Source organism: Saccopteryx leptura, chromosome 4 (assembly GCF_036850995.1).
Source record: "Saccopteryx leptura isolate mSacLep1 chromosome 4, mSacLep1_pri_phased_curated, whole genome shotgun sequence".
In the NCBI taxonomy this organism is placed as follows: Eukaryota; Metazoa; Chordata; class Mammalia; order Chiroptera; family Emballonuridae; genus Saccopteryx; species Saccopteryx leptura.
In genome coordinates, this window is record NC_089506.1 from 166,269,920 (window position 1) to 166,296,566 (window position 26,647).

The 26,647-nt window shown below is 40.5% G+C and overlaps 1 protein-coding gene across 5 annotated transcripts in view; it reads left to right on the forward strand.

Annotated features, from left to right (window-relative positions):
• Positions 1 to 26,647, forward strand: part of FER (FER tyrosine kinase) — a 460,210-nt gene that overhangs the window by 14,840 nt on the left and 418,723 nt on the right. For 3 of the 5 annotated variants that reach the window (XM_066381979.1, XM_066381978.1, XM_066381980.1), the window contains exon 2: positions 7,429 to 7,573. The exons of the other annotated variants lie outside the window; for them this stretch is intronic. The gene's annotated coding sequence lies outside the window, so the exon portion shown is untranslated. The remainder of the gene's footprint in view (positions 1 to 7,428; positions 7,574 to 26,647) is intronic. 5 annotated transcript variants of the gene reach the window in all.

The following is a 26,647-nucleotide window of genomic DNA, read 5'->3' on the forward strand; positions in this document are numbered from 1 at the left end:
TTTTTGCATCAAAAGATAAAACATTTTTCAAAAATGGGATATACAAATTGTCCTCACGCTGGCAAGAAATCATTAATAATAATGGCAATTATATTATTTAATAAAGTTTATTGATGGTAAGAAAAATTTGTATTTTGTTTTATTCTAAAAAAGGACAAAACTTTCCGGTAGACCGTATACAAACAAGGAAGTCTCTGATACAAAATCACTTATCTGAGGCATAATGGGATTCCTTATGAGAGTGCACCACCCTACATCAAAAAAGATGGGAAAGGCTTAGTCTTAAAACTAAACCTTAGGCTATAATGATCCTGCCTGCTTACAGGCTGTCCCCAATACACATTAATATAATCACGCCCATCCCAATCAAAAAGGGCAACCAATATCACATGGGCAACGGGCCTCCATGTGGGCAGCGCTATCTTTAACAAAGTGAGTATAATATATTTCATCTGCCCAACACATGCACATCTTAGTCTTCTCAATGTCCTTCTTGGCTTCTGTCTCTAGGCCATTCAGACCAACTTCTGGAGGTAACAACACACAGCTAAAGTATCCCTTCTCCTAGGCTATTTCATAGTGGATGTTAGTCAAATAAGTTTGTAAATATGATATATATGTTTCTTCGCTTATATTTTGTATTGGGTGTGGGAGACAGGCTGTGGGCTGGCAAGGTCCTTATAGCCTAAGGCTTAGTATTAAGACTAAGCCTTTTCCACCCTTTTAATATTAAGATCTTCTCAAAACTGAGCTTTTCCTCACACCCTTGACTGTTGCATGATGTGGGGTGGTGCACTCTTATGAGAAATCCTATTTATGCCTCAGATAAGTGGCTTTGTATCAGAAACTTTCTTATTTGTATACTGGCTTAAAGGCTTTAATTTCTACACTATAAAATGAGGCAGACCAGGGCACTCTTGCTCAGATCCTGCCATCAGCATTGTAAAGGAGAGGCACCCCATATGGCGGAGTGCTGAAGTAGAAGCCAGTTTGTGCAGAGAGAAGGAGTTGGGGAACAGTGGTGAATAAGGCTGGTAGGGCTTTTGATCTAGGAAACTTGTATAAGTCAGTGGCTTTGGGAGCTCTGAATGGAAAGGGAAGTGTCTTCCACTGTGTGTGTTTTCTTGCCCGCCAGGTGCGAGCTAGGATTAAAGGTAATGACCCACCAGTTCTTGCCTCTGTTATTTCATTGGTGTGTCCAAATCAAATGCGAACCGGCACAGGCCAGGTGGCTGTGATGGGGGCCGCAGCTACTAGCTTTACAAGTGGGTAAATGCTTTCTTTGTTGGAATGTTGGAGAGTACCCTGAAGCTTTAGGCTTTTCTCACTTTTTATTTTGTATAATTAAGGGCCCACTGTTAGTTTAGGGATTTCTGATTTTTAACCTTGTAAGTTGCAATATCAGCCATCTTGTGTTTGTAATGACTGACTGAGCTGATTTTTCTTTTATTAAGACTTCACTCAACATATGCTGCTTTCTTGAAGGACTTCTGAAGACTGCTATATAGCAGGAAATACGCTAACATCCTAACATTTTTTCTAAGTATAAGGGGTCCTTGGGTTACGACACAGTTCTATTCTCCTGACAGTGATGTAACCTGAATTTTGGTGTAAGTTGAAACACACCCTAGCCTAATACAAACAGAACACTTGCACTTTTTTTTTTTTTTTTTGTATTTTTCTGAAGCTGGAAACGGGGAGAGACAGACAGACTCCCGCATACGCCTGACTGGGATCCACCCGGCACGCCCACCAGGGGGCAATGCTCTGCCCCTCTGGGGCGTCGCTCTGCCACGACCAGAGCCACTCTAGCGCCTGGGGCAAAGGCCAAGGAGCCATCCCCAGCGCCCGGGCCATCTTGGCTCCAATGGAGCCTTGGCTGCAGGAGGGGAAGAGAGAGACAGGGAGGAAGGAGGGGGGGGCGGGGGTGGAGAAGCAAATGGGCGCTTCTCCTATGTGCCCTGGCCGGGAATCGAACCCCGGTCCCCGCACGCCAGGCCAACGCTCTACCGCTGAGCCAACCGGCCAGGGCCAACACTTGCACTTTTAACAGTTCAAAATGGCGTAGGTAAGCGTACTGGGGATGCCAACTCCCTCACTCATATGCCGTGTTATTGTGTATTCTTCCGCTGTGTGCAATCAAAGCAGTTTGCCCACATAGTCTGTAAGTACAGTGCTAATGGTATAAGCCAAAACACATCTCAATTTTTAAAGTTTTTATGGGAGTGTCGTAAACTTGAAACATCATAAGTTGAGACGGTTGTAACCCAAGGATCCCCTGTACTCTACAGTTCTGTCTGTAGTGGGTAAATAGCCCGATTTACAAGAGTTGGCAATTTATCAGCTGTTTTTGCTTATTAAGGAATGCTGATTCTTACCCTATGATCAAGGGATACCAGATTCTCATCACTTTCTCTTATTGACTCTGTTCTACATTTTAGGGCTATCATTTCTATTATCTGATTTTGGCATAAATTTTTATTTTATTTTTTTATTTTTATTTATTTTTTATTTTTCCAAAGCTGGAAACGGGGAGGCAGTCAGACAGACTCCCGCATGCGCCCGACCGGGATCCACCCGGCATACCCACCAAGGGGCGATGCTCTGCCCATCTGGGGCATCGCTCTGCCACGACCAGAGCCACTCCAGCGCCTGGGGCAGAGGCCAAGGAGCCATCCCCAGCGCCCGGGCCATCTTTTGCTCCAATGGAGCCTCGGCTGCGGGAGGGGAAGAGAGAGACAGAGAGGAAGGAGAGGGGGAGGGGTGGAGAAGCAGATGGGCGCCTCTCCTATGTGCCCTGGCCGGGATTCGAACCCAGGACTCCCGCACACCAGGCCGACGCTCTACCACTGAGCCAACCGGCCAGGGCCTGGCATAAATTTTTATATTCATCAGGCATCTTTTGATTGACAGTGATAGAAACCCAATTAAAAAAATAATTTTAGCCCTGACCGGTTGGCTCAGTGGTAAAGTGTTGGCCTGGCATGTGGAATTCCTTGGTTCGATTCCCGGCCAGGGCATACAGGAGAAGTGACCATCTGCTTTCCGCCCTTCCCCCTCTCCTTCCTCTCTGTCTCTCTCTTCCCCTCCTGCAGCCAAGGCTTCATTGGAGCAAAGTTGGCCTGGGTGCTGAGGATGGCTCCATGGCCTCTGCCTCAGGCGCTAGAATGGCTCTGGTTGTAATGGAGCAATGCCCCAGATAGGCAGAGCATTGCTCCCTAGTGGGCATGCCGGATGGATTCCAATTGGGCGCATGCAGGAGTCTGTCTCTCTTCCTCCCTGCTTCTCACTTCAGAAAAATACAAAAAAAAAAAAATAGAAAAAAGAAAAAAAAGTAATTCTCTCTCTGTAAGTGGCAACACTTTCAATGTTTTTGCTCAGACCCCAAACCCCGAGCTTATTTTTAACTTTTTCTTTCACTTGCTCCACACAGTCTTTTAATGTATTCTGTTGTCTTCAAAATATATCTGAAATCTACCAGTTCTTACTACCTCTATTAGGTTCATTCTGGTTCAACACCATCCTTTCTCTCCTTTTATGTAACTCTTAACATGTCTCCCTGCTACTACTGTTGCTCTCAGAATATTAGCCTTATAATATTAGTGTCATCCTTTTAAAAACATAACAGATCATGTCACTTCCATGCTCAGACTGTTTCAGTAGCTTCCCGTGTTACTCAGAGTATAAACTCAGGTCTATCAGATGAGCTAGTTTTGTGGTCCTGTTCTCCCTCCCTCTTGCAGGATCTTTCTCTGAACTCAGCTTTTTCTGTTGTCTCTACCATTCACTCTCTGCAGGTCTCCTTGCTTTTTCTTAAATAGGTGCTTTCCATGTACTCTTCTCCTTGCCTGGAATGCTCCTCTCCAGAAATCCATATGGCTTACCTCCTCATCTCCTTTGGGTCCTTGCTCAAGTATCACTTCATCTGAAAGGTTTTTCATCACCTAACATAAACTTGAAATCTCCTACTTCCTCTATACTGTTTCTTAACCTTTTTCTGCTTTTTCTCTGTTTATAACACTTATCACCAATAAAATCCAACACTATGCATTTATTTTGTATTTTGTTTCCTTTCTCTAGAGTATAATCTCGATTAGAGCAGAAATTTTTGTCTGTTTTATTGTGTAGGAAAATGCAATGCAGAATACTCTGCAGAGGGAGAGAGACGACTCATTAATTTAATCTCTCCAGGGGAGAAAGGAAGTGTCTTTAAGTTTTTTATATAAGAATATAGTAAATATAAATTAAAAAACATAAAGTAACATAATAAACATAAGTTAAAAAGAGAACATGAGTGAATATCTTCCAGGGAAGGAAAGGAGAGGGCTTTATTTTTCCAAAGCTCAATGGAGGTCTCTATCTGTAGAGAGACACTGTCTCTAGCCCCAAGGCTATCATGACAATATCTTTGTAGAATTTTTCTCAGAAGGCTCAGAAGGATTGTGCAGGAATGTGAGAAATCCAGAGAGAACTGTTTCCTAGCAGTAATTCCAAGATCACTGCAAGTAAATCTATTCACATTCGAACTCACCTGAACTCAAGTGTGATTAGATCTAGGGGCAAAATATTTTTGGAGTGTTCTTCATATCTCTTTCCATTTCTTAGCAATTCTTTTCTCTGGTTGGTTAGCAATTCTTTTCTCTGGTTGAGTTGCTGTAAAGTAGATACTGTGTTCTTTCAATTTAGCAGCCTCAGTGGAAAGATAACTTTCTGATTAGTTCTTGTGGAATTGAGTTTTCTTAGTCCTATTGGGTTACATACTCATTCCTGAACAACTGCTTGTGGGAGGAAAGATGCTGACTGTCCAGACCTGGGTCATGTACTTATAGCAGGAGCTTTGTCCTGATTCCAGGAACTTGAGAGTGAGAATGATTAGTGCCACCCAAATTACGTGGATTGAGAACAGGAGAAGGGTAATTGGATAGAAAATAATTGAGATGCTACCATCAAAATAAAGGGAGTAAAAAATAACAAATGTCTGTCATTTACATGCACATGAAACTCATTCTCATTTGAAAAAAAAAATCTTATTGCATCTAGACATTCCTGCTTCATCTCTTTTTCACCTAACATCACATTGCGAACAAGAACTTTTCTTTGGAAACATGATTTTAAATGGATGCAAAATTACATTTAAATTTATTGCTTAATTTTAGATATTTGCTTTGTCAGAATTAGATTTTGATTTGTTACTTACTGGAAAGTAAGAAGAGTAGAGGTGGGAGAGAGTAGGGTCAGGACCAGAGTGAGGCATGAGCGATGCCTTGGACACAAAGTGAGAACGCTCACTCTCAGGGTCATGCAGTTGCACAGGGGCGCTTGTCCGACCCTGAGAGTGGATGTCTCCATAAATGCTGCACCCTCTCTCGCCTCACTCCAGTTCTAGTTGTGAGGAGAAGCGCAGTTAAGGAATAGGAACTATATTTGGTTATGAGTGTGAGTTAGAGATGGCAACGTGGGTAGTTGGGAAAGTTTAAGGTGCACCAGAAAGTCAGTATTATACATTTTTAATTTGTCTATAGAAATTTTAGAAATCTTTATCAAGTACCTTTGAAGTAATACAAGGAATATAAGTTTTAATCATTGCCTTTAGTAGAGATTCTATCAAGGAAGTTGTTACTTATTTTTAACCACAATTATTTCAACATCAAGTGGAAAAATACTGGGTTTTATTCACATTGAAAAATAAAAAGTATAGGAAAGACTTGAATTGGAGAGTGATACATAAATAACACATGGGGGCTCTTACTAGCTTTCTTGCACAGTTGACACCGCTCCAGAATAGGCCAGGATCCAGTTGAATAGCTGTCTTTCTTGTTTTTAGGTCTTTGAAAATAACTGTTCCTGTATCACTCTGAGGAATCAGAATATGGAAGTCTAAATATTGTGTTTTATAAAAAATATTTATTTTATTGTTTTTGGAGAGGAAGGGAGAGAGTTAAAGAGAGGCAGGAACATCAGTCTGTTCCTGTATGTGCCCTGACCAGGGATCGAACTGGCAATCTCTGTGCTCTGGGATGATGTTCTAACCAACTAAGCCATCTGGCCAGGGCATAATATGTAATTCTAGGTAACTCTGGATTATCTTTGCCGACAGAAAAGAGAAGCTAAAAAATTTCAAAATAAGTGGATTGTCCAATAACTTTGGGGGCTTGTCTTTAGAGTGGAATTAGGTAACATAAATAATACGTACATTTAGGTACACACTCACTATATTTTGTTACTTGGAAATTTTTATATGTAATATTGTTTACTGTACTATTTCTTGGGATTCGATTGAAAATACTCTATTGAAAGCAGTATAAAGAGAAGTCATGATTAAAATTTTCATATTTAAGTGTCATTTTACATCACGAATTTCATTTAATATAAAACTCTTGTCAAAGCCTTACTTTAGCCCGGGACAGTTAGCTCAATGGTAGAGCGTTGGCCCAGTATGTGGATGACCCAGGTTTAATTCCTGGTCAGGGCACACAGGAGAAGTGACTGTCTGCTTCTCTACTAGATTAGATTTATAACCAGGTGTAGCATTGAGAACCCTGTCAAATCTAGAAGAGAGTAACATGCTTGTCTGGTGGATGAAGTGGGTCAAAAGCTTTAAGAGTAGGAGACTTGGAAGATACTCCTATGTTTGGTCAGTTTCCTGAGCAGAAGGAAAGGAGTAATCTTATTGGTAACATCAATGGTATGTCCTCTGATTCATATGAAAGTCAAGTAAGTAGGGAAAATGACAGGAAACAGAAGAGGCCAACAAAAATGGGGAGCTTGAAAGAAGGGGAAAGCTAAATATAAAGCAAGGAGTCGGGATTAAAAATATGAGGGCATGAGGCAAAAAATGAGGGACTTTGACAGGGCTGTAAACTGCATTTACTGACATCAGTGATAAGAGGAGCCAGTGACCAAGATACATCTTAGAAATTCTAGTTTCAAGGGTTGAGAGACTAGCTGGTGTGAGGGCTATGCTTTGGCATACTGAAGTATGTTAGACATATGTTAGAGAAAGTGTGTGTGCCGGAAGAATCCTTCCCAAACCTTCCCAGCCACTGGCAAAATTTTTCTCAAATAGTTAATTACTTCTTCAGTCTGTAATAATATTTTAACAAGTACAGTTGCTTCTGATGTGCTTCAAATTTGAAGTTAGTTTTATGCTGTGAAAATGGAGAAAACCATGAATTACCTATTCAAAACTCTGGGAATGGGTTAGAAGAGAAGGTAAGCTACATTACTCATTAGGAGACTTGTGGAAAGAAAACTGAGAGAGTAAGCAGGGAATAAAGTTATGTAAGAAGAATATTCCTATTCTCAATGGGTGAACGTGAGAGACTGCTGCAGTTGACCTCCAGTGGTAGCCTACTAGACTCTGTGTGTACATTTTTACCTTTTTCCTCTGTAGTATACAGTTCTGACTCCTTGAATTTTTTCTTGCAGCTCATGTATTCTGTCTAGACCTATGACCATTCCTGTGAGACTTCACTAAAGTTTTATCAAGTGTCTTCCTCATCCCTAATGTGTAATCTTTCAACATGGACCTGCTACATTAGCTAAGATATGACCAACAATGAATAGTAGTAAGGTAGGATCACATTACTCTTCTTCATAAATTAATAAAATAAAAGTAAAATAGTCATTTTTATATGACTAATTGCTAAAGTAATTATTTTTTTTCTTTTGAAAGTTTTGATTTGTTTTGATTTTGTAGTGTTTATATTATTCTCCTACCTAAGCAGACTGTAGTCATTTTGTATTTGTTATTCTTCTTCTGCTTATTAAGCTTACTGATTCTCTATCAATTTGTGATGTAATTATTATTTTTTCAACTAACACTTATAATCAGCAGATCTCAATCTATATGTTTTTCCCAGACTCTGTTCCCACTAGTTCTTTATTTTCAACTGCCTGGCACTAAACTAAGTATACCTTAGTTTTCTACTTTTGTTAATAGCATTGGTAGTTCCATTTTCTACATAAGTCATGTGTTCATTTACTATTTCATTAGTTTATTTGATGTATGTTGATAGATTTCTATTAAGTATGAGAGAGTTTGCTGCTTTTGGAGATATAATAATGATGAATAATAAGCATTCTTATAGCTTGTATCGTAGAGGGGGGGCAATTTAAAAATAAACTGACAAAATAATTATGAATTGTAATAGGTTTCTTGACGGAAAATAAAAAAGCAAATAATTTGGAGATGAGCTATTTAAGATAGGGTAGTTAAAATAATAGGCTCCTCTTCTAAGGAGTTAATAGTTAAGATGAATCCTATATATGAGAAGGAGCTATTTCAAGAATGGGTGGTATATGTGTGTGGTATTTTTGGTGGGGAAAGAATTTTCATTAAAAGGAATAGTGAAGTCTGACCAGGTGGTGGTGCAGTGGAGAGAGTTGTCGGACTGGGATGCAGAGAATCCTGGTTCGAGACTCCAAGGTCACCAGCTTGAGCGAGGGCTTGTCTAGTTTGAGCAAGGCTCACCAGCTTGAGCCCAAGGTAGTTGGCTTGAGCAAGGAGTCACTAGGTCTGCTGTAGCCTACCGGTTAAGGCACAGATGAGAAAGTAATCAATGAGCAACTAAGGTGCCGCAACGAAGAATTGATGCTTCTCATCTCTCTCCCTTCCTGTCTGTTTGTCCCTATCTGTCCTTCTCTCTGTCTCTGTCACACACACAAACACAAAAAGGAATAGTGAAATAAGTCAAACAAGAGAAAGACAAATACTGTATTTTCTCAGTTTTGATGGAATGTGGGATCTTAAACTGCCAAATTCATAGATATTGGAAGTAGAATGCTCAGTGCCAGGGGCTGGAGACTGGGGTATATGGAGAAGTGCTGGGCAAAGGGAATATATAAACTACCAGCTGTAAGATGAATAAGATCTGAGCAGCTAATGCTCAGCCTGGGGACTGTAATTAACAGCACTACTGTGTTATACTCTTGAAAGTTGTCCAGAGAGCAGACCTTAAATGTTATCACCATGCATACACAATTGCAATTACATGAAGGGATGGAGCTGTTAACTAACCTTATTGTGAGAATCATTTTGCAATATACACACGTGTCGAATCATCACTTTGTACACCTAAACTTACATATGTTATATGTCAACAGCATTTTAATAAGCTGGGGGAAAAAGAAAGAAAGAGTGGGTACTAAGACTTTGAAGGAGAAAAGAGCTTGGTGAGTTTGAGGAAGAGAAAAAGACCTGGTATGGCTGATTTAGGCAGAGACGAGTTGGAAGAAGTTATAGGAATATGCAGGGCTTTCAAGGTTTTGACAAGAAGTTTATATTTTATTCAAAATAATATTAGGTGCTGTGTAAGAAATGGACTGTCTGGGGTGAAAGTGGAAGTGGGCAGTTTTAGGAGCTGGGGTGAGAGAGTGGCGGCCCAATACGGTGCTGGCAACAAGAGAGAGGGATGGATCAGAGATGCATTTTTTCGAGTCAGAATTTATGGGACTTGTGGATAGTTTGGATTGGAAATGGAGGACATACTCAAGGATTACTCCAAGATTTTTGATTTTTAAGCAACTGGGCATGTTGACATTATGCACAGAATCCTTTTGGACAACTGTCTTTCCTATTATGTCAAGGATTGATTATTTCACCAAAAGGAAAATTCATTTTAATGCTCAAAATACTCTTAATGCTGTAAAAAAAAATCTGGCAAAATTTGTACTATATAGTAGTTAATACTTTGTTTTGCTTTTCTCCTTATAAATTTAATTTATATGACTTTTAATTAATTATGGATTTAATTTAATGGCACTTCAGAATCTTTCTGGAAGTGAAAATAATACACTGTACTTTTATATTGAATTTTAAGCCTTCTTCTCCTTGCTTTCTTTTTAAAAGAGATATCTCTTAAGATTTTAAGCCAGTCTGAAATCTTCCCAGAGTGTTATTTAAAGTCCTGATACAATACCAATGTCATCTTATTTTACATGCTCTGGAGCATCTGCCAGGAGATGTACATCATACTAAGTTCACTGGAAAGCTATGCAGCTTGCTTAAAAAATTCTTAGGAAGTTCGTTTATTTTTCTGTTTCTAGTTCATCAGAGCACATTTATATTTAGCCTTTTAGAATTGTTATTTTAGGTTCAAAGTGAAATTGAATAGATATTAAAATAAATCTTTATAATTCTGTGCTACTTCTTTCAAGTTAATTAGTACTTATACCTTTCTTTTGTTTTTTCACTGAAGAATTTTAAACATGTTTTTTCAAAAGAGAGGAGATTGGGTTCCATGTGATAGGCACTTGGTTGTTTTAAATATTTTACTTTATTTTATTATATTTTATCCCTACAGCAGGTCGATGAGCTTTTCCACTTTGCGTATGGTTATCTTTTTAGAGCTGAGAAGAAGTAGTAGAATAGTGGGCTTTGAGAGATGGAAGGTACCTTAGAGATCATTCACTTCTTTCTTTCACCTGAGGTCTAGAAAGGTTCTGTGACCTGCCCAGGATCACGCAGCTGGTTTTCATGTTTGCTGAGACTAGTGTAGCATTTATTCTTTAAACTTCAGTCAAACTGGCCTCCTCTTATGCTGTCTTCTTCCCTTCAACATTTTACTTTGAAGATGTTTAGTACTATGGAAAATTGAAAATGTAGGGCAATAAACTGCCCATGTTATCTTTCATCTGTATTCAGTCACTGTTAACATTTTTCCACATTTTCTAGTTATACAGTGTGTCCGTAAAGTCATGGTGCACTTTTGACCGGTCACAGGAAAGCAACAAAAGATGATAGAAATGTGAAATCTGCACTAAATAAAAGGAAAACTCTCCCAGTCTCATACCTATTCAGTGCAGTTTGATGTGGGCTCATGCACAGATTCTTAAAACTCTTTTTTTCTATTTTTTTACAGAGACAGAGAGTCAGAGAGAGGGATAGACAGGGACAGACAGACAGGAATGGAGAGATGAGAAGCATCAATCATTAGTTTTTTCAGACCGAGTAACCCCTTGCTTGAGGCAGCGACCCTGGGTCCAAGCTGGTGAGCTTTTTTTTTTTGCTCAAACCAGATGAGCCCATGCTCAAGCTGGCAACCTCAGGGTCTCGAACCTGGGTCCTCGGCATCCCAGTTCGATGCTCTATCCCTGCCTGGTCAGACTCACGCACAGATTCTTTAGGGCTCCTTAGGTAGCTATCCCGTATAGCCTCTACAGACTCGTCACTGACTGATGGCCTAACAGAACTGGGTTTCTCCACCAAACTGCCGGTTTCCTTCAACTGCTTATCCCACTGAGTACTGTTATTCCTATGTGGTGGCGCTTCGTTATAAACACGCCGATAGTCACATTGCACTTTGGTAATGGATTTGAATTTAGAGAGCCACAGAACACACTGAACTTTCCTCTGTACCGTCCACATCTCGACTGGCATGGCCGTGGTCTCCTTTGCTGTATACATGGTGTTATGTCATCATCTGCGCATACACACATACTGCCACATCATCCTATAGAAACTGGGAGGGTTTTCCTTTTATTTGGTGCAGATTTCACATTTCTATTGTCTTTTGTTGCTTTCCTGTGACCGGTCAAAAGTGCACCATGACTTTACGGACACACTGTATATATATATATATTGTATTTTTCTGAAGCTGGAAATGGGGAGGCAGTCAGACAGACTCCCGCATGCGCCCGACCGGGATCCACCCGGCATGCCCACCAGGGGGCGATGCTCTGCCCATCTGGGGCATCGCTCTGCCGCAATCAGAGCCATTCTAGTGCCAGAGGCAGAGGCCACGGAGCCATCCTCAGCGCCTGGGCAAACTTTGCTCCAATGGAGCCTTGGCTGTGGGAGGGGAAGAGAGAGACAGAGCGGAAGGAGAGGGGGAGGGGTGGAGAAGCAGATGGGCACTTCTCCTGTGTACCTTGGCCGGGAATCGAACCCGGGACTCCTGCACACCAGGCCAACACTCTACCACTGAGCCAATCGGCCAGGGCCCACACTGTATATATTTTATGTAAATATATATTTACATATTTGTAAGGCTTTTTTTTTTTTAATTGAGAGTTGAGGAGGTGGTGAGACAGACTCCCCGCATGTGCCCCAACCGGGATCCACTTGTCAAGCCGTCTGTGGGGCAATACGCTGACCATCTGGGGCTGCTGCTCTGTTGCTCGGCAATCAAGCTATTTTAGTGCCTAAGGTGAGGCTATGGAGCCTTCCACAGTGCCCAGGCCAACTTTGCTTGAGCCATTTAAGCTGTGGCTGGGAGGGGGGGAAGAGAAAGAGAGAGAGAGACAGAGAGAGAGAGACAGTGAAAGAGAGAGAGAGAAAGAAGGGGGAGGGGTAAAGAAGCAGATGGTCGCTTCTCCACATACCCTGTCCATACTCTATCACTGAGCCAACTGGCCAGGGCCATTTATAAAGCTTTTATTATTATTATTATTATTTTTTGTATTTTTCTGACTTGAGAAGCGGAAGGCAGAGAGACAGACTCCTGCATGTGCCTGACCGGATCTACCCGGCATGCTTACGAGGGGGCAATGCTCTTCCCATCTGGGGCATTGCTCCATTGCAACTGGAGCCAGTTTAGCGCCTGAGGTGAAGGCGATGGAGCCATTCTCAGCGCACGGGCCAGCTTTGCTCCAATGTAGTCTTTGCTGCAGGAGGGGAAGAGAAAGAGAATGGAGAGGAGAAGGGGTAGAGAAGCAGATTGGTGCCTCTCTGTGCCCTGGCTGGGAATTGAACCCAGGACATCCACACGCTGGGCTGATGCTCTACCACTGAGCCAACCGGCCAGGGCCTATAAAGCTTTTTTAGACTGTATCAAAGTTATCATGATAATTAAAAATTTTTAGCATTCATGTTCTAAGAATATGTATAATTTCCAGCATGATCATAATATCAATCTCACATACAAGAAAATTAACATTAGTTTAATAAGATGTTTAATGTAATGGTCCTTATTCAGATCTCCCTATTGTCCTTAAACAGTTTTTTTGAGGTTTTTGGATACAGGATTCAATTAGGTTTCAAGCATTCCATTGATTTTTTTTTTTTTTGTATTTCTCTGAAGTTGGAAACCGGGAGGCAGTCAGACAGACTCCCGCATGTGCCCGACCAGGATCCACCCGGCACGCCCACCAGGGGGCGATGCTCTGCCCATCTTGGGGCGTCACTCTGCTGCAATCAGAGCCATTCTAGCGCCTGAGGCAGAGGCCACAGAGCCATCCTCAGTGCCCGGGCAAACGCTGCTCCAATGGAGCCTTGGCTGCGGGAGGGGAAGAGAGAGACAGAGAGGAAGGAGGGGGGAGGGGTGGAGAAGCAGATGGGCACTTCTCCTGTGTGCCCTGGCTGGGAATCGAACCTGGGACTCCCGCACGCCAGGCCAACGCTCTACCACTGAGCCAACTGGCCAGGGCCCCATTGATTCTTATGTTTCTTAATTTTCTTTTAATCTTGAACAATTAATCCTCTTTGTTTTTCATGATCTATGTTTTCTCTTAAGAGATATAATTTGTGTATACTTAATATCTGTTACTGGAATTGCATGATTTCTTAGAACATTATTCATCCAAAATTTATTGACAGTTTTCTTTTTCCTTCTAATTCTCTGAGGTTGTTGGAGGTTTATTCCAATTTTTTTTTTTTAAAGCAAACAGAGGGGAAATAGCGAGACAGACTCCTGTATATGCCCCTACTGGGATCCACCTGGAAGCCCCCATCTGGGGCCGATGATTGAATCAGCCAAGCTATCCATATAGCACCTGGGCTGATGCTCAAACCAGTTGAGCCACTGGCTGTGAGAAAGAAAGAGAGAGATAAGGGGATGAGGAAGGGGAAGAGAAACAGATGGCCACTTCTCCTGTGTGCCCTGACTGGGAATCAAACCCAGGATGTCCACGTGTTGAGCCAATTCTTGATCCACTGAGCAGCTGGCCAGGCCCTATTCCAGATTTTTAGAAGAACTTCATTTTAACATTTTTTTTGTATTGTGGTAAAATTGGGTTGCAAGAATATATATATTTCAAGTATACAACATTTCTAATTTAATATTTATATACATTACATAGTGTTTTCCACTGTTAAGTCTAGTTACATCTATAACCATTCAGTTGATCCCTTTCATCTACTTTAGCCTGCCCCCATTCCCCATCCCCTATCCCCTCTAATAAGCACCAGTTTTCTCTGTATTTATGAGTATATTTTCTTTCATTTTGTGAGTTTTTTTGTTTTTATTTTATAGATTCCACATATTAGTGAAATTATATGGTATTTGTTTTTCATCTTATTAATTTCATTTAACATAATACCCCCAAGATCCATCTATGTTGTTGCAATTGGTAAAGTTTCATCCCTTTTCATGGTTGAGTAATATTCTATCTCTCTCACACAAACACACACACACATGCACATAGACACACACATCTTGGCTATTGTAAATAGTGCTGCAAAGGACACATAAATTGTTCATTACATATATCTTTATAAATTAATAATTTTGTATTATTTGGATAAATACCCAGAAGTGAAGTAGTTGGGTCGTACAGTAGTTATACTCTTAGCTTTTATATAGTGGGTACACCGGTTTGCATTCTTACAACAGTATGCGAGACTTATTTTCTCCACATCCTCTCAAACAGTCATTACTTCTTTTCTTTTTGATAATAGCCATACTCCCAGTGATAAGGTGATATACCATTTTGGTTTTAATTTGCATTATTCAGGTAATTGATGATGTTGAACATCTTTTCATTTGCCTGTTGGCTATCTGTATGTCATCTTTGGAAAAGTGTCTGCTCAGAGTCTCTGCCCATTTTTTAATCAAGGTGTTTGTATTTTTGTTGAACTGTGTAAGTTCTTTATATAGTGTGTGTGTGTGTGTGTGTGTGTGTGTGTGTGTATGACAGACAGAGGGACAGCAAGAGGGACAGACAAAGACTGACAGGAAGGGAGAAAGAGATGAGAAGCATCAATTCTTTGTTGTGGAACCTTAGTTCATTGATTGCTTTTTCATATGTGCCTTGACTGAGGGGCTACAGTAGAGTGAGTGACCCCTTGCTCAAGCCAGCGACCCCATGCTCAAGCTGGTGAGCCTACGCTTAAGCCGGATGAGCCTGTGCTCAAGCCAGTGACTTCAGGGTTTCGAACCTGAGTCCTCTGTGTCCCAGTCTGAGGCTCTGTCCACTGTGCCATCGCCTAGTCAAGCAGTTCTTTATATATTTTATATATTAACCCCTTATCTGAGATATGATTTGTAAATATTTTCTTTCATTCATTTGGTTGTCTTTTTTGTTTTGTTGATGGTTTCCTTCACTGTGCAGACTCTTTTTGGTTTGATGTAGTTCCATTTGTTTCCCTTGCCTTTGAAGTCATATCCAAAAAACAACAATAAAAATCATTGCTAGACCAATGTCAAGAAGCTTATTGCCTATGTTTTCTTCTAGGGAATTTTAAAATTTCAGGTTTTATATTAAAGTCTTTAACCCATTTTGAGTTCATTTTTGTGTATGGTGTAATATAGCGGTCTTGTTTTACTCTTTTGCATGTGACTATTCAGTTTTCCTACCATCATGTATTGAAGAGACTGTTCTTTCTCCATTGTATGATCTTGGCTCCTTTGTTGTAAACTAATTTTCTATATATGTGCAGATTTATTTCCTGGCTCCCTATTATGTTCCATTGATTGCTATGTGTCTGTTTTTATGCCAATATTATACTCTTTTGATTTTATAGCTTTGTAGTTTGAAATCAGGGAGTTTGATACCTCCAGTGTTGTTTTTCTTAAGATTGCTTTGGCTGTTTGGGTTTTTTTGTGATTCCATACAACTTTTTGAATTATTTGTTCTTATTCTATGGAAAATGCCACTGGAATTTCAATAAGGATTGCATTGAATCTGTAGATAGCTTTGGACATTTTAACAATATTAATTGTTTTAATATTTGAGAATGAAATAGGCTATTTATTTGTGTCTTCTTCAAATGCATGTATTAGTATCTTATAGTTTTCAGTATACAGATCTTTTACCTCCTTAGTTAAATTAATACCTAGGTATTTTATTCTTTTTGATGCAATTGGAAGTGGGATTGTTTTCTTAATTTCTCTTTCTGATAGTTTGCTATTAGTGAATAGAAACACAACAGTGTTCTATATAATTGAGTTTGTATTCTGAAACTTTACTGACTTTATTTATTAGTCTAATAGTTTTTTGGTGCAGTCCTTAGGGTTTTCTATAGATAGTATCATGTCAGCTGCAAATAGTGACAGTTTTACTTCTTCCTTTATGATTTAGATAACTGTTTTATCTTTTTCTTGCCTAATTGCTCTGGTTAGGAATCCCAATGGCCAGTGGCAAGAGTGAGATCCTTGTTTTGTTCTTGATCCTAGAGAAGAAGTTTTTAGATTTTAACCACACTTAATGTTAGATGTGGGTTTGTCATACATGGCCTTTATTATATTGGGACACATTCCCTTTTATACCTATCTTTTTTTAGAATTTTTATTGTAAATAGTTTTTGTCAAATGCTTTTTCTGCATCTTTTGAGATGATTATATGACTTTTGTCCTTCATTGAATACTTTGCAGATGTTAAACCATCGTTGCATCTCTGGAATAAATCTCACTTGGTCATAACTATAAGGCCAGGGGCCGCTGACACCATCGTGGCCATTCACATGCAGGTTTTCATTGAATTTGTGCAAATGGTAAAAAAAAATGGCAGAGTCAGTGAATGGTGGGCCATTCTGTTTATTGGTGTCTCACCAAGACAGGCAAGCCACAAGAAAAGCCAAGGGAAAAATAGAAAACCTGCTTTTTACATGGAGGGCAAGGAATCAGGGAGGGGAGAAAGAAGAAATCCTCTTGCCCCTCTCGGTGGTGGGGCAGAATCTCTCTTCCAGTAAACATTAGCAAGGCAATGGCCCCTCCCAGTCAGGAAGGGAACCTGCAACCTCACAGACCACTATATCTGGCATTGCCTAGCCCCCAATACAAACTATAAGCTAGCAAACATATACATCATATTTACAAACTTAATTTGACCAACATTGGCATATGATCCTTTCAATGTATTGTCCCATTTGATTTGCTAATATTTTGTTTAGGAAATTTTGCATCTATGCACATCTGCGATACAGGCCTGTTAAATTTATTATTTTGTGTGTGGTATCCTTGTCTTGTTTTGGTATCAGGGTAATGCTGGATTCATAAAATGAATTTGAAAGTGTTTCCTCTTCTTCAATATTTTGGAAGAGTTTGAGAAGTATAGGTATTAAATCTTGGAATGTTTGGTACAACTTATCAGTGAAGCTGTTGGTCCTGATCTTTTGTTTTGTGATAAGGTGCCAAGGAATTGCAAAAATTGTTAACATTAGTATTTTAAAAGAAGGATTCAGGCCCCTTTACCCCTCCTCTCTGAAAAGAAAAAAAAAAAAAACCAGAGAAAGAGATTAAAGGGGAAAAAGTTAGTTAGTAACTAATCATAGTTCGCTGGAAGGACTGAGGCCACTACTTGCTAGACAACAAAGAAGATAAAACTTAATCTGAAAACTTCATCTTCCCCATCCTTAAGATCCTTTAGAAGACTATGTTTACATATCTTAACTAAAAATTTCTACACTGATTCTAACTCTTCCTCCCCTCCTGGAGTCCTGAGAGTGATGTATACCTCTAGACACAGGGATCACGAGCCCCCTCCTCTTGCTTGAAAAACCTGCATTCTGTAACATTTTATATACTTTCTAATAATCATCCCTTTTGAAATCCTTTATATGTATAAAAACTTGTAAACTAAACAAGCGGGAATTAGCTTATTAGGTTTCCTAATAAGTTAGCCCTAACACTTTTAGCAAAGGTAATTTCATTTAGCTTCTCACCTTATACTAAGCTAAACAGTTCGTTGTGGCAACAAGGATGGGTGGTAGACACTAGAAGATTTGGGAATGTCTTTGCCCAGGTACAGTGGTACCTTGAGATACAAACAGACCAACATACGAATTTTTTAAGATATGAGCTGCAGCTTGGTCCGTATTTTTGTTCGAGATCTGAGCGAAATTCCGAGATATGAGTCGTGATTTGGGAAGCTGCTGCTAGTTGGCGCATGGGTCCAGTATTGGCAGTTTGATATACAAGTTGACTGACTTATGAGCTTGGTTATAGAACGAATTAAATTCGTATCTCAAGGTACCACTGTATATAAAACAATTATCACTACTGTGTTATCTTGTGGTCTTGATGTGTAAGAATGCTTTTTCCTTTTAATAGATCCTATAGATAGATGTTGTAAGCTTGTTAGTAATTGACTATTGTACCATGCTCCCTCCTTACTCACCCGAACTCGTATGTGATTTGGTCTATAAAACCAGCCACAGAACGGTAGGGACTTTCTACATGATTTGAGATTGTGCCCTGTTGGGCAGATAATATGTATTATGCTCACTTTGTTAAAGTGGCGCTGCCCACGTGGAGGCCGTTGCCCAGGTGATATTAATGTGTGTCTCTGGGCAGGCAGAATCCTTGTAGCCTGGGGCTTGGTTTTGGGATTAAGCCTTTCCCACCCTTTTTTGATGTGGGGTCGTACAATCCAATCATGCCTCAGAGAAGTGACTTTGTATTAGAGACTTCCCTATTTTGTATATTGGATTAAGAGTTTGGATTTCTACACTATAAAATGGGGACGGAGCGGGAGCTTGCGCTCTTGGATCCCGAGATTATCATTAGAGGAGAGAACAGAGCAGAGAGCAGGAGGAGGCCACGTGGAGTAGGCCAGGAGAAGCAGCTAAGATGGCGGAGTGCTGAGTGAGATGCCAGTTTCTGTAGAGTTTGTATCTGGGATAAGGAAGGAGATGGGGAACTGAGGAGAATAAGGCTGGTGAGCTAGAAACCTTTGATCCGAGGAAACTTGGATAAGTCAGTAGCTTTGTGAGCACTGAATGTGAGTGGGTTTGGGAGCCCAGTGTGTATTTTTACTTGCCCGCTGGGTGCAAGCTAGGATTAAAGACTATGGCCCACCAGTTTGTGGCTCCGTTCTTTCTTTACCGATTGTCTGAATCCAATGTGAACCTGCATGGGCTGGGCTGCTCTGATGGTGGCCCTGGCCCCGGCTGCTGCCTTTACATGCCCCATGTAGTTAACCGGATAATTATTAAACTCCTCAAAAATTCATTTGGACTTGGTGTCTCTATGTAACCCACGGATTCAAGTATACTACTTTACAACAGTTTTCTGGGAGGTATTTTTAAATTTTTAAAAAGTTAAATTATTATTACCGATTTAATCTCGTTAGTAGTAGGTTGTAGGTCAAATAAATTTGTAAATATGATATATATGTTTGCTCGCTTATGGTTTGCATTGGGTGTGGGAGACAGGCTATAAACTGGCAAAGTCATTATATCCTAAGGCTTAGTTTTAAAACTAAGCCTTTCCCACTCTCTTAATGCTAAGATCTTTTAAACATCCTTCTAATACTAAGATCTTCTCAAAACTAAGCTTTTCCCCACACCCTTGACTATTGCGTGATGTGGGGTGGTGCACTCTTAGGAATCCCATTTATGCTCAGGTAAGTGGCTTTGTATCAGAGACTTCCTTATTTGTATACTGGCTTAAAGGCTTTAATTTTTACACTATAAAATGAGGCAGACCCGGGGCTCTCTTGCTGAGATCCTGTCATCAGCATTGCAGAGGAGAAGCAGCCAAAATGGTGGAGTGCTGAAGGAGAAGCCAGTTTGTGCAGAGTTTGTGCAGAGGGGAGGAGATGGGGAGCAGAGGTGAATAAGGTTGGTGAGGTAGAAACCTTGATTCTAGGAGACTCAGATGAGTCAGTGGCTTTGGGAGCCCTGAATGGAAAGGGAAGTGTTTTCCCACTGTGTGTATTTCTCACCCGCTGGGTGCAAGCTAGGATTAAAGGTAATGACCCACCAGTTCTTGCCTCTGTTGTTTCATTACCATCTGTCCGAATGAAATGCAACCTGCATGGGCCGGGCGACTGATGGTGGCTGTGGCTACTGGCCTTACATAGCTCTACTCAGATTTTGTTTCTTCTTTTCTTTCTTTCTTTTTTTCTCATGGTTCAGTCTTGGAAGAATTTAGTTCTTTTACATTTACATTTCTATTTAGAGGAATTTGATATTCATAGGAATTTATCAATTTCTTGTAGGTTATTTAGTTATTTGGTATACAGTTGTTCATAGTTCTTTCTGCCTTTGTTCTTTCTGACGGTGTTTACTGTCTTTCTGTGGTATCGCTTGTGATTCTCCACTTTCCTTTCTGACTTCACTTATTTGAGCCCTTTTTCTTTTTAAGTTTAGCAGAAGGGCTTTTGATTGTGTTTATCTATTCAGAGAAGCAGCTCTTAGTTTCATTGATCTTTTCCATTGTTTTCATAGTCTCTATTTTATTTATTTTTGCTCTGATCTTTATTATTTCCTTCCTTATACTAACTTTGGGCTTTGTTCTTTTTCTAATTCCTTTAGATATAGTGTTAGATTGTTTATTTGAGATTTTTCTTGTTTTTTGAGGTAGGCCTATATTGCTACGAACTTCCCAGTTAGAACTGCTTTTGTGGTATTCCGTGTATTTTGGAATGTGGTATTTCAATTTTCATTTGTCTTGAAGAATTTTTTTATTTCCCCTTTGATGTCTTTTTTGACTTACTGTTTGTTCAATAGCATTGCTGTTTAGTATCCACATATTTTGCAGTTTTCGTCTTGTGATTGATTTCTAGTTTTATAACATTGTAGTCATATTTGATACTATGATTTCAGTCTTTTTAAATTTACTGACACCTGCCTGACCAGGCGGTGGCGCAGTGGGTAGAGCGTAAGTCTGGGATGCAGAGGACCCAGGTTCGAGACCACGAGCTCTCCAGCTTGAGCACGGGCTCATCGGATTTGAGCAAAAGCTCACCAGCTTGGACCCAAGGTCGCTGGATCAAGCAAGGGGTTACTCGGTCTGCTGAAGGCCCGCGGTCAAGGCACATATGAGAAAGCAATCAATGAACAACTAAGGTGTCGCAACAAAAAACTGATGATTGATGCTTCTCATCTCTCTCTCTGTTGCTGTCTGTCCCTGTCTATCCCTCTCTCTGACTCTCTCTGTCCCTGTAAAAATAAATAAATAAATAAAATTAAATTTATTGACACTTGTTTTATGGCCTAATAGTGATCTATTCTGCAGGATGTTTTTGTGCACTTGGGAAGGATGTGTATTCTGCTGTTTTTGGATGGAATGTTTAGTATATGTCTATTGAGTGCATTAAGTTTAATGTGTTAAGGCCAATTTTTTTTATTGATTTTCAGTCTAGATGATCTATCTATTGATGTAAATGGGGTATTAAAGTCCCCTATAATTACTGTATTGCTTTTGATTTCTCTATTTAGGTCTGTTAATATTTGATTTATATATTTATGTGCTCCTGTATTGGGTGTATATAAGGGGTGGGCAAAAGTAGATTTATAGTGTGAGTACTCAAAAGAGTTTGTTCTTTTATTATTTAATAATTATTGTTTCTTTTGTGTGTGTGTGTGTGTGTGTGTGTTTGTGTGTGACAGACACAGAGAGGGACAGCGAGAGGGACAGACAGGACAGACAAACAGAAAGGGATAGAGATAGAGATGAGATGCATCAATTCTTTGTTGTTGTTCCTTAGTTGTTCATTGATTGCTTTCTCATATGTGCCTTGATGGGGGGTGGGAGGCTACAGCAGAGTGAGTGACCTCTTGCTCAAGCCAGCGACCTTGGGCTTCAAGCTAGTGAACTTTGAGCTCAAGCCAGCGACCCTGGGGTCAAGTCTATGATCCCACGCTCAAGCCAGTGATACCACGTTCATGCTGGTGAGCCTGTGCTCAAGCCAGCAATCTCTAGGTTTCGAACCTGGAACCTCTGCATCCTAGTCCAACTCTCTATCCACTGTGCCAGCACCTGGTCAGGCTGAATTATTTAGTTGTACAACTGTAAACCTACTTTTACCCACCCCTGCATATATTTTTAAAAATTAATTTTAATGAGGTGACATTGATAAATCAGGGTACATATGTTCAGAGAAAACATCTCTAGGTAATTTTGACATTTTAATATGCTGCATTCCCATCACCCAAAGTCCAATTGTCTTCAGTCACCTTCTAACTGGTTTTCTTTGTGCCCCTCCCCTCCCTAACTCCCTCCCTCTCCTCCCCCCCCCCCCATAACCCCCACACTCCTGTCCATGTCTCTGAGTCTCATTTTTATGTGCCACCTATGTATGGAATCATATAGTTCTTAGTTTTTTCTGATTTACTTATTTCGCTCAGTATAACATTATCAAGGTCCATCCATGTTGTTGTAAATGATCCGATGTCATCATTTCTTATGGCTGAGTAGTATTCCATAGTATATATAGTACCAACGCTTTTTAATCTACTTGTCCACTGACGGACACTTGGGCTGTTTCCAGATCTTCACTATTGTGAACGATGCTGCCATAAACATGGAGTGCATTTCTTCTTTTCAAAACCCCTGCATATTTACAAATATATCTCCTTGTTGAATTGACCCCTTTATCATTATAAAATGGTCATCTTTGTCTTTTATCATAGTCTTTGTTTTACAGTTTATTTTGTCTGATAGCTACTCCAGCTTTCTTTTGTTTTCTATTTGCACGAAACATCTTTTTCTGCCTTTTCATTTTCAGTCTGTGTGTGTCCTGTATTTGAAGTGAATTTGATAGGCAGCAGATAGGTGGGTCTTGGTTTTTATTCATTCAGCCACTCTGTTTTTTTTAATTGGAGAGTTTAATTCATTTACTTTTTAAAGTAATTAAATGGGCATATACTTATTGTCATTTTGTTAATTATTTTCTGGCTGCGTTTTTGTTTCTCTCTGCTTCTCTTTCCTTGTGGTTTGATGACTTTCTTTCATGGTATGTTTCGTTTCCATTTTTATAATTTTTTGTGTCTACTTTAGGTTTTTGCTTTGTGGTTATATTGAAGCTCACATATATCAGCCCATATATATTCTGGTCTATTTTAAGTTGACTGCAAGTTAAGTATGAACATGTTTGTCGAGCAGATAAGTTATTTTTGCTCACTCTGTTAAAGATGGCAGCTGCTCTCATGTGGTGATGCTCTCATGTGATAACAGTTAGTTGCCCTTCTTGCTTGGGAAGGGGCTTGGTTATGCTAATATGTTTTGGGGGGAGGACTTTCATGTCAAAAGTTTTTAAAAGAAGGAGCTAAGAGACCATTTGGAGGAGACCAAATTGTTGTTCCAGGGGAGAGACACAGGCTATGTGGAGGGGGGGAGCCAGTCAGAAATGGCGGAATGCTGAGGGAGAAGGAGGCGGGGAACAAAGCTGAATAAGACTGGTCAGATGGAAGCCTTGGATTCTAGGAAAACTCGAATGAGTTAGTGGCTTTGGGAGCCCGGAACGGAAAGGGAAGTGTTTTCCCACTGTGTGTTTTTGACTTGCTTGCCGAATGCAAGTCTAGAATAAAGAAAAATGGTTCACCAGTTTATGGCTCCGCAGTTTCTTTACAGTCTTTCCGAATTAAATGCAAACCTACACGGGCCAGGCAGCTGTGATGGCAGCAGTGGCTGCTGGCTTTTCAACATTCTAGAGCTGTGTTTTTACTCTCTTCTCATGTTTTATGTTACTGATGTCCCATGTTATATACCTTTTTGTGCCCCTGACTGATTGTTATAGTTACTGCTTTTACAACTTTTGTCTGTTATCTTTTGTATTAGCTTTGGAATTGATTAGTTTGCTACCTTTTCTATGTATTTACCTTTACTAGTGAGATTTTTACATTCTTATTTTTTTTGTTACTTATTAGTACCCTTGTTTACAGGTTAAAGAAATCCTTTATCATTTATTGTAAGGTGCATTTAGTGGTGGTGAACCGTCTTAGTTTTTGCTTTTCTTTGAAAACTCTGTCTCTACTTTGATGCTGATTGATAATCTTGCTGTGTAGATTACTTTTTGTTTGAAATTTTTACTTTCAGCACTTTGAGTATATCATCTCATTTCTTTCTGGCCTGCAAAGTCTCTGCTGAAAAGTCTGCTAATAGTATTCTAACTTTAAATATACATTGACTGTGGTTTTTACCTTTTGTTACATTAAGTTAAAAGTCAGAAAACTAGGAAATTTATGTTGTATTTGCTATACTGGCACTAATTCATTATTGAAATTTATTTAAAACAACAGAAATCATAGGAGTTCTTCCTCTGCCTGCCATTGTATACCTCCACCTTCTAACCAATTGATTATACCTAGGAGTATATATCTAGTGGCTGAAGCAGTCTGAGTATTTGTGTTTGAAAAAAATGCATAATTTCAAATGGGAGGTAGATTGCAATATAAAGATAAGCAAGTTAGTAGAGACACCAGAGCTAGTCACAATGAGAAGATATTTAAGTACTTGCTCTCTCTGGTACTTGTATAGAGCTGGCATTCAATGAGGATTTAGTTTTTTTTGCTTGCTTGTGAGTTTCACAGATTTGTTTTTCTGTCTTTAAGAATTATATAACATTTAGGAATGAGCGGAGTAGTTTTTTTGGAAGTCTTAGAGCAGTGGTCACCAACCCCCTGGGCCGCGGACCGGTACTGGTCCATGGGCTATTTGGTACCGGTCCGCAGAGAAAGAATAAATAACTTACATTATTTCTGTTTTATTTATATTTAAGTCTGAACGATGTTTTATTTTTAAAAAATGACCAGATTCCCTCTGTTACATCTGTCTAAGACTCACTCTTGACGCTTGTCTTGGTCACTTGATACATTTATCCGTCCCACCCTAAAGGCCGGTCCATGAAAATATTTTCTGACATTAAACTGATTTTGGCCCAAAAAAGGTTGGGGACCACTGTCTTAGGGGGTAACTTTTAAGCAGTTTCAAAAGGAAGAGAGTCATATTTTGGTTGAGAGGAAAGGAAGAAAGTGTCAGTGAAGAAGAGACCACTCTAGGGAGGGTAGGAAGATGGCGATGGAGTAGGCAGACACACCAACTTCCACCTCGCAGAACCAAAGTGGATTACAACTTAATTTTAAGAATAATCATCTGGGAAAACCAACTTTGGGCTAATCAAAGAGGAATCCATAACCAAAGATCACTAAAGAAGCCACACTGAGACTGGTAGGAAAAGCGGAAACATGGAGAGGGCTGCCCAGCCCCTGGGAACAAGTGGCAGCCTGGAGGGACTTGCGTGGCAGGAGGGGAGTTTTCCGGAGAGGGGAGGGTCCTTGGCTCCAGGATTGAAGCCCTAGCTGGCAGCTCCAGAGCCTAGAAGAGGTGTACGGACAGTATTTAGCTGCGAAACAAGCCAGAATACTGTTTACGAGAAAGAGACAGATTTCTCAGACTCAGGATTCGTACAGGGTCCACAAGAAAACCTCTTTCACAACCACTCACCCAGGGATCCAGGGGACGGGGAGAGCTGAGAGGACTGGAGTAACAGGAAAAGAGTGCAATCTAGGAGGCACAGGGAGAAACACTTTGAGGGACAGCCACTCTAATGCCAGGGCTGAGTCACTCCCCAAATCTAAAGTGAATATTTTACCTGGAACCAGCAATACCAGCAAAGAGAAGCTGGTCACCAGCTAAACAGAAGCTTCTCCTGCTGCACTCAGAGCAAAGTATCGCTTCCAGGCAGGGAGCCATCAGGGAAACAGTATTTTGTGCTGAGGTCTGAGCTGCATTGCCACCCACACACTGCTGAGTGTTCACCGAAGGGTGGATAGCAGCAGGACACAGGAGCAAGGTCCTGTTGGCAGGGACGGAAGCTGGGGTCTGGTCACGGCTGCGGATGGCGCACAGAAAAGCGGTCCAACCAGCAAAGGTGGGCATGACTCACGAGAGCTGTCCCGCCTGCAGTCCTGCCTGTGGGGCAAGGCAGAAGCCGGGGAACTGGCTGAGGCTTGTGGCTAGCGGTTTGGTGTGCAAGAGGAACCCTGCCCATGGGGGCAGGGAAGAGGGCAGGGGCTGGCCAGGGCTTGCAGTCCCGATGTGTGAATGCAGTCCCACCCGTGGAGGTGAGGCAGAAGCCGCAGCGACTGCAGCGGTGGGCCGGTGCCGGCAACCCCCCGTGCCCAAATGCTGGAGGCAGCAGCAGAGGAGGTGGCAGGTCTGCTGACAGACCACACCTAGAGAATACATAGGCCACACCCATTGGTCTCCTGTGGCCACACCCTTCTTATACACAAACAAAATGGGAATGCAGAGAAATGCAACCCAAATGAATCAATAAGAGAAATCCCCAGAAAAAGATCTGAATGAGATGAAATAATCAAATTACCGGATACAGAGTTCAAAATAATGATTGGTAGGATGCTCAAAGATGTTAGAGCAACAATGGATGGACATAACGAGCACCTAAATAAAGAGATAGCAAGTATCAAAGAGGACATTGAAATATTAAAAAAAGAATCAATCAGAAATGACAAATATAATATCAGAAATGAAGACCATACTAGAATGAATTAAAACCAAGATGGAAGAAGCTGAGGATTGAACTAGCGATTTAGAAGACAAGATAAACGGAAGCAAGGAAGCAGAGCAGCAAAAAGAAAATAAGATCAAAAAGTCTGAGGAAACTCTAAGAGAGCTCTGTGACAACATGAAGAGAAACAACATCTGCATTATAGGGGTTTCTGAAGGGGAAGAGAAAGATCAAGGGATAGAGAATCTGATTCATAGCTGAAAATTTTCCTAAATTGATGAAGGAAAATGTC